Genomic DNA, 9,860 nt, shown 5'->3' on the forward strand with positions numbered 1-9,860 from the left:
CTTGGTTTTTATGATCAAAAGGATGATTGAAGATGTATAGTGAATATCTATAAATTTGTTTGCTTGATTGTAATATGTGGTTCGAATTAAGGAACAAAAGAAAAAGGGAACTAAGTTGATTGATTTTAAAAGATATAAGTGATAGTTACAGACGTAAATGTTTGGTTGTGAATAAATCTTGTACTCGTATGAGTTATAATAGTATGATTTGAGAAATAGCTAAGGATAAACAAGTGTGCTTCGATTGTTAGGATATAAAGTTATGAAAAAGGGATATGCTATATGCTATGTGCTATATGCTTATATGTATAAGCTATATTCGTATGCTCGAGTCAAAGATATAGTCGAGTTATCGTATAGAGTGATCGTTCCAGGAACGAGAGTTGAGAATCTGATTAAGATTTTGGTTTTATTGTAGATTCGGAGCGTGAGGGCATTCAGGCTAGGAAAGGAAAGAATTTACTAGGTGGCAGTAGTTCAACTTTCATGAAAGCAAATCCAGGCAAGTAACTCTAATTACTTGCGTAAATGATTATAAAGAGAATGTTGTTCATACCATGTAGAGTATTGAACTGTTTACGTATGAAACCCTTGTTTTATGAATCCCTGTTATTGATTTGAAGTACCCTTGTTCTTGATAACCTGTTATTGATAAGCCTATTGATATCACCCTTTGATAATCTCTCTTTTCTGTTCAAGTTACCTATTGAGCCATGAATTGTATTGAACCTTTTTAATATCTTTGTTAACCCTGTTTAATGATATCCTGTTTCTTTTGATCACCCTATTAATCCCCAAACCAATGTTAATCCTTCTAAATTTTAGTGCCTAGTTATCCTTGATACAGAATTCTTGTGAATTGTTCCTTGCGTACCTTTGAATCACTCCCTGAACTTTGTTTCTTTAAAATCTGATTTAAGAATGAGTTTCGACTTGAAAGAGTCCGAATGATTTCAAATGCTTGGTAATGATAAAATGAATTTTAGAAAACCTATTTGTTTTTCCAACTCAAGGTTTTCCAAATGAATTCCTGATGGATTGGATTGGGACGTAAGAGGCTAGTGGGACTAGTCCAGTCATGGTAAGAGGCTAGCGGGACTAGTCCAGTTTAAGGCTGAAATTATGCCGATTGGTACCTTAAAGACCAGAATGGAGGTCGGTACGGGTTGATCACCGTATATAATGATATGGAAAGATAAAGTGATCCAATAAAGGGTTCTAAGTGATTATTTAAAAAGGGAACTGAAACTTTTGTTCAGTAAATTGATTTTGAAATTGAAAATGGTTTATATTGCTTTGAAAAAAAGAAGAGAAAGTTGATTATGTCATTGTGGAGCTTAAAGCTCGAGAACCCTGATTCCTGAAATTGTTGATTATCTGATTGATTCTATATCTTGAAATACTGTTGTTTTCCTCTATCAAAAGATCTATTTTGATCCTATAATGATTTGTGATGAATGTCGGCTTTCGTCCTGTTTCGAGCCTTGTTCCATGAAAGCCCCATATTATTCTTCAGATACCTTTCCTTAACCCAAAAAGATGGAAATCTGCCACCTAGATTAAATAAAGTAGAATGCCCTAGTTTGTTAAAGCATATTGTGATTTGATATTGTAGAACTGCTATATAGTTACTTGCTGAGTTTTATACTCATTTGTTTGTCTTAATCTAACCATGGCAGTTAAGCAAGAAGATGGCCAGGCTTAGGCGCACTGCTCGTAAGAGCGTACCTGGTGGACCCTACCGTGTTGAGGGCTTCCGGTTGCCAGAGCAGGTAGTGGTAATAATGAGTGAGCCCGCGCGTAGAAAGAAGAGTATAAAGATACAATGGGTTATATGTCGGTTCCCAACAGGAATTGATATTGTTTATTTAATAATATTTTGGGTTTGTAAGTTATATTTTGTGATTGGTAGTTGTGATCTTGTCTCATACTTTATCCTGTTGATCCTATTAGTAGATAATCGGGGTTTATGCATATTTAATTATTAGATTAGAGGTGTGTGAGTCCTCATTTCCTAACCCCGAGATTGAGGGCGTCACATTTGCTTGCAAGTTTTTACCTTTCACTTGAAAGGGTTTTTCTTGTTTTAAGCACTTAGGATTTTATTTTCCTATTTGTATTTGATTTTTGTCTTTTTTCTATTCGGATTTGGTTTTTAAATTTGTTTCCTGGAAGGATTCAGATATTGGCTAATTCAAGCTGATATTGAATTTCTCTTGGAATCCTATTGGGTTTGGGTTATTGTCTACGCCTATAAATACCCTTCTCATGTAATCTTTTAAGGGAGACAATGGATGATATAAAACTTGTGTTTTGAGATAAACTATGAGTAGTTTTTCTTTTCTCTAAACTTTAATTACTGGATTGTTTTGAAGGTTATATTCGAATTACTTAGTTTCTGGATTGATCTAAGCAATTTGAGATTCAAAGTTCACGTTTCTGGATTGATCGTGTTCTTTTGAAATATCCTCTTCTTCTCTTATCCCTTTTCTTCTTCTTCTTTTCTTTCTTTGTGGAGAGATCCATATCAATTTGGTATCAAGAGCCAAGGTTTTTTCTCCAATTTCTTAATTGTTGGGAAATCTAGGTTTAAAAAAAAATTACTATTCACGAGTTACTGTTCAGGGGGTTACTGTTCACGAATACTGTTCATAGACACTGTTCACGAGTACTGTTCACGGGAACTGTTCATTGGCACTGTTCCCGGGTACTATTCATAAAAACAATTCAGATTTTTCTTATGGCTACGGATGAATTGTTCAGAAAATACTTGGAAAATTGGATGAGATTGATAAACGTACTCAAAAGCTTGCTAATTCAACGGAATCGAGGTTTGATGAATTGGATAAAATTTTAGTTAAGGTGAAAGATAGTGATGAAGTCTATGATCCTGGTATAGATCTTGGTTATTTTACAGGTTTAGGGTAGCATAGATGATTTTGTTGAATGGGTTACACAAGTCGACAAGATTTCTGCTTATACAGGTTGGACTGAGATGAGAATATTCAAGATTGCAGCGCTTAAACTTACAAAGAAAGCAGGCTTGTGGTTTGATAATCTAAACACAAAAAGAGTTAGATCTGGAAAAGGAAAGATTATGACTTGGATATCTCTGAAGAAGAAACTTCGTGCAAAATTTATTCCTTTGCATTATAAATTCGAATGTATAATGAAGATGACATCCCTCTCTCAAGGTACTATGAGTGTTTCTGAGTATACTTCTGAATTTTATAGATTGCGCCTTATTTGTGACTTGGAGGAGACAAGAAACAATTAAAATTGGAAGATTTATTCATGGATTGAATTTGCCTATTTATCGAAAGGTTAAATCAAGTCCATATATCTCGTTTAATGATGTATGCAATCTTGCTTTGGAATTTGAATCTTTTCAACAAGACGAGAAATTGAAGTCTTCCCTTCACGAGTTTACTCTTTCAAAAGAAACTAAAGAAGAAGACTTTGTCAGTGTGGAGAATGTCGAGGATCTTGTTGTTGATTACCAGGTGTTACATGTGGCGACTACATCAAATTTGGATAAAAAGGATGAACCAGTTACAAAAGAAGCTATGATAGAGAAGCATGAAGAAAGAAAGTCACTTGTTGAGAAAATTTTGGTTGTTGAAAAAAATCAGATAGATGCATCTCCTAAATTTGTGTGTGACGACATTGTTGAAGGAGAAGAGATACTAAAGGAGAAGTTCGAAACTAAAGAGGTTGTGTACAAGGAAAACAACATCATCCTAGTGGAACACAATGATTTTATGGGGGTGGAGAACTTGTTGAATGCACCTATCTCATCAAACTATCTTATTCTTTCGAGTTTACTTCCAAAGCTATTGCTGATGGAATTGAAATTTAAGGCTTTCAAGTTCTACAAGAAATCACCTCATTGTATGCTTATTCTTAAATACTTTAGAACTCGAGGGCGAGTTTTCTTCAAAGGAGAGGAGAATGATGAGGATCAAGGAATGAATATATTAATTTGGATTTGGTTATGTGTGCTCGTGGTGATGTTCAATTGGAGAGGACGCAAACATGGGTTATGCAGCTTACTTGGACAACAAGGAATAAAGGAGCGATGCATGAAGTTGGACAAGTAGCTGATTATTATATAATTATTAATTCGAATTTTGCTTGCAAGTTTTTACCTTTCACTTGAAAGGGTTTTTCTTGTTTTAAGCACTTAGGATTTTATTTTCCTATTTGTATTTGATTTTTGTCTTTTTTCTATTCGGATTTGGTTTTTAAATTTGTTTCCTGGAAGGATTCAGATATTGGCTAATTCAAGCTGATATTGAATTTCTCTTGGAATCCTATTGGGTTTGGGTTATTGTCTAAGCCTATAAATACCCTTCTCATGTAATCTTTTAAGGGAGACAATGGATGATATAAAACTTGTGTTTTGAGATAAACTATGAGTAGTTTTTCTTTTCTCTAAACTTCAATTACTGGATTGTTTTGAAGGTTATATTCGAATTACTTAGTTTCTGGATTGATCTAAGCAATTTGAGATTCAAAGTTCACAGTTTCTGGATTGATCGTGTTCTTTTGAAATATGCTTTTCTTCTCTTATCCCTTTTCTTCTTCTTCTTTTCTTTCTTTGTGGAGAGATCCACATCATTATATCTAACTGTTCTATTCCTAAACTCTGATTTGGAAGGAACATTATTTATCTCTTTATTCTTCTTGCAAGAATTTGCAAGATGATTAGTACTCACAGTTCAAATAGGCATTTCTAGGTGCATTGAGAGGAGTTATATAATTTCCATTCTTATTAACACCTACCTTGCCATTCCTATTCTTCCTAGGCCTTTTCTTCTTGCCTTTCATGTGTAGATCCTTCAGCTTTTTCTAAAGCTGTTTCTTGAGTCATTAAACCAATATTTACTGATTTTATATGAACCTGTTCACTCTTATCAATATAAGTTTGATCTAGGTGCTGAGGTTAAACCTACCTCATTAACTGATCTAACAGCATCAACACTTGGATTAAACTTAATGGTCTTCAACTGAACCTTGTTCAGCTTGACCTTAGTATCAGTACTTACCGATTTATTTTTCTCAATTTTTTTTTCAATTTTCTTATCTGAATTAGATCTATCATTATATCCTAATCATGATCCCCAACAGCCATTCTCTAAAGTTTCCTGAGTTGGTCCAAAGTTTAATAACCTCTCTTTCTTTAGCTAACTCCTTTTCTAGATAAGCATGCTTTTCTAACAATTTTTCTTTAACATAAACAACATAATCCCTTTCTTTTTGAATTTCAAGCATGGAAAGCAACTCAATTTCTAGATTATCATTCATTTTCTTTAACACATAGTTTTCACTTTTGATTCCATTGTTCTCTAAGGTTTGATCCCTATAATTAACATGCAGAGATTTAAGAAAAAATCTTAATTCATAGATATCATCAGTATCAAAAGCAAGAATAGTCTAAGGTACCTTTAATTCAACATTTTCAACCTCGGTATTAACATTTGCCATAAGAGCATAATTGACCTCATCATCTGATTCAGATGAATCATCCCAGTTTTTCTACTTTGAGATCAAAGTTTAATTCTTCTCAGCTCTGGGTTTTCTGCAGTCAGCTGCAAAGTGTTCAATTCCATCACAGTTGTAGCATCTCTCATTTGACTTGTCAAGTTTTTCAGATCTTGATTCCTTCCAATCAGTATTTATTCTGTTGTTCCCCTTATCAGAGTTTGAGGAACTAGAACCTTTTATGGAAAATCTTCTCCCTTTCTTGAAGTTCTTGTAGACCATCTTCTTGAAGCCTTTAACCAATAGAGCTGGCATTTGCTCCATGTCTTCATTGTTGTCATGATCACTGTCAGTATCTGATTCAATATCAGTATTTGAGTCATCATCAGAGTTTGATATTTCAGTATCTGACTTTGCAATCATAGATTTTTCTTTGGAGTAGCTTTTTCTCTTAGCTTTCTCCTTTGGCTTCTCTTCAATTCTAAGTGCAATTGGTCTAGACTTAGATCATTTCCTCTTGCTTCTTTACTCCATCTCTAGTTCATGAGTTTTCAGTATTCCATAGATCTCATCTAGAGGTGTGTCATTAAGTTCATAGTTATCCCTTATTCACGTGACCTTAAAGTCCCACTTTTCAGGGAGAGCAAGTAGGAACTTCAAGTTTGATTCCTCCAAAATCATACTCCTTGTCGACAAGAGACAAGTCATTCAGAAGCTTCTGAAATCTGTCATAGATCTCAATTAAGGACTCATTATCTCTTGAGTTAAAGTGCTCGTATTCTTGAGTAAGTACTGTCCTCCTATTCTTCTTGATAGCAATTGTGCCTTGAAACTTTACTTATAAAGAATCTCAAATCTCTTTTGCTGTCTTACATCCAATAACCCTATTAGACATAACACTATCAAGATTGCTGTGTAAGATGTGTCTGACTTTTGCATCCTTCATAATAGATGAAAAATCTTCAAGGAGAATAGTCCTTCTTATCTTTGTCAATCATCTTTTATGGTTCTCCTGCAACAGAAACAAGCTACCTTCATTGGTTTATGAGGACCATCATAAATTCTGTTTAGATATTCAGGATTTGTGGCTTCCAAACACATGGCCATCCTGACTTTCCAGATTGGATATTCATGTATCTTCAGGATTGGCACATTGATTGCTTCATACCTACTCATGTTGCTACTAATCTGTGATGTGGCTGGGGGTGGTGGATTTGTGGTGCTTCTTCTTTGTGTGATATTGTAGAATTGATTTTCAGATCTTCAACTATTTGTATGTCAACAACAAGCTCTGATACCAATTGTTAGGTCCATAATCAACTATAGAGAGGGGGGGTGAATACAGTTTATGCAATCAATTCGACAAAGCTTCAACAGAATTAACAGTTTTAATTTTAACAGATAAAAACTGATTAAAAATGTACTCTCTCAAAAGGATGAACAAATATCCTTGAGAGCTGTTAAGTTATGTGAATGATATAACAATGTTCGTAATGCACATTGCATGAACCTAATATGTGCTTTATATAAGGCACAACTACACAATTAAATAAGGAATCATATTCTATTGCAATAAGAATACCTATCCATGTATGATTGCTTCTGAGATAAAGTCATAACCGCCTTGAATTCATGCTTTCCTTTTCCATATCGAATATCTACTGAAGTGACAAATCCTGATGACATCATTAGCTGATCATCAAGTATTGATATAAGTATTGATAACGTCACTCTTTAGTAAATACTGATATAAGTCCTGATATGAACTTCTGATAGTTTATGTTAATATCATCAATTATATCTAACACAAAATTAAACAAGTATAAGTAAAAGTAATCTACCGAGAACAAAACGCAATGACTAAGAGTCATACACTAACCATTAACTATCAAGTACTGAAAATCATGTTTACTATATATTGATAAAATTAGATACATTATTTATCACCTTTATCTTTATAAATTTGGTTATGAATCTTATAGTACTGCTCTTCCATGTTTTATATGGGCCTTTTATGTTCCTTTCTTGCATCAACAACTGTCCTAAAACTTAAGGTTCAACTTTAATCACGTAGGCACTCTGTTCTGTTTTAGGATTAAAGTTAAGATGTTATCCTCAATGCACTTCAAATACTACATTACTTGCCTATAAACTAAAGATAATATATGTTATCAATCTTGTACGATAAAGACATTATTATATATATATATTGAATATATAACTACTTCACAAGAACATTGCTAATTCTTAAATCACATAAGCATATGAGAATTAACAATTAAATTAGGAGAAGGGTTTGAGAAAACAAACAAAGATTGGATTTAATCTCGAGTCCAGAAAACTGTCTCCTTGAAGCAGTTTCGCCCCGCACCATCCGTGTTTAGCGACCTACTTCCCAGGATAAAATGAGATACTAGTATAATCGATAGATCGAATATACTCTCAGCGAACTTGAACTGAGCCGGAGAACTATCACCGGAATATTGGAAAAATTTAAGACTAAAGAGACCGAGAATGAAAGAGATGACTCTTATTTTCTTGACTTAATAAAACTGATGCCCTAAGACTCTATTTATAAAGAGAGGCTTGAAAGGACTTGTTTTTCTTTTCGATGTGGTACATGGTATTTATAAGAAAAACTAAGGAATGGGTTTGTGCTACTCTCGATATGGTACAAAACCACTTTTCATATTAAAAGGTAAAACTTTGGAACATCAGTTCTCATTCACCTTTTACTCATTTTGAGCGTGTAAATATGCATTGGAATCCCCTCGAAGAGGAGAATACGTTCCAATAAATACACACCACTAACACATAATGTGTCTCACTCATATAGAGTCTCAAAATGATTCACAACTTAGTCTAAAATATTAAGTTTATCCAACAATCCCCCACAAATGAGATTGATGGTCCAGTAGCACGCACCACATAGACAGACAGACGCGGAGCTTGACTTGGTGATAGTTCCGGCGGTCAGATATAGCATACGATAGGTAGAGAATGCTCCTTGAACCTTCGCTCGAATAAGTATATCGACTTTACTGGTAGACAGTATGACACGATGTCCTTGAACTGTTCGACCGTTTGTATAAACGATGACATACTCATCATTATATCTTTCCTGACTCATTCAGTTCTCATGATTATGTCCATTTTGGCCCTGGAACATCGTCCTGGTTCTGCAAGAGTTTCTAAAGAATTGTGCCTCGCAATTCTCCTTTGAAGCGGCCATACTTCTCTCTTACATAAGTGATCTTTATCTTATAGAGTAACCCGCGTTTACTCAACCGAATATTATGTATTCAAACTTGAAATTCTTGTATTCATCAAAGATCATTAAAAGCATAAAGCTTAACCTCGTACCTTGCGGGTCTCACTGTTTCATCATCATAGAAATAGGCCAGGGGTAACCCCCACAGTGATTTGGTCATCATGATTTAGTTGTCCCATTGAACCAAGTTCTTGGGATCTCCAGTCAGCAAGGTTGGGTGTCCACCATGACGCCGTTAAGCAATAGGCAAGGCTCATTCCTCTCGATGATTTGACAACTATCTCTCGGTCTAACTAGATTCCCTTGGCTTAAACAGATTCACTCAGTTTAACCATCTGGTTAGTGGATCCAAACATTATTATTTAACTTTACATAGTCAATCATGATAATTCTCGTTGAGAATAGTTGTTTAATGGTATTATGTCCTCATCATAGATGTGAGACATACCATTTCATACACAATAATGTGATCTCCCAATTTGCATATTGTTTACACGATATATGCATATTGAAGACACATTTTCCTTGTCATTTAGGAATATCCTTACAAAGTGGCTATTCAGCCTTTTAACTGCATTTATTTTATGCACCAGACTCGTATTCCATCATGAATCGAGCTAAGTTTAGGATTTCCATGACACGGCTGCTAAGTGTGAAATGTATTCTCGAATGACTTTTAAGGTCTTAAAGTCAAATATCTAATTTACATACTATATTCACATAGTACAATTAGATATCTTTCGTATTGCAGTCCAAGCTCACGAGCACATATCATACACCTTAAATCTCATTGCAATCACTTCCAAGTGACCAGTTTCCATTGTACTCGTGCATCTACACAGTTTACCAACTGTGTAGCCTATGTCTAATTTTGTACAATTTTAAAAAGTACAACAGACTTGCAATCCTTCTTGAGAGATCCTTGTTCATCTACGCTTGGATAAATATAAATCCATTCTAGCTATGACAACTTTAGCTTCGTTGATCTCTTCAAAATTCACATCACCAACATGTGACATGTATCATTTAAAAATTTTAAAGTCACGAAGATTGTAATCTTCAAATCAAATCTTTTCAATCTCATCAAGATTTTCAGAGATGATCC

This window comes from Apium graveolens, chromosome 3 (genome assembly GCF_009905375.1).
Source record: "Apium graveolens cultivar Ventura chromosome 3, ASM990537v1, whole genome shotgun sequence".
In the NCBI taxonomy this organism is placed as follows: Eukaryota; Viridiplantae; Streptophyta; class Magnoliopsida; order Apiales; family Apiaceae; genus Apium; species Apium graveolens.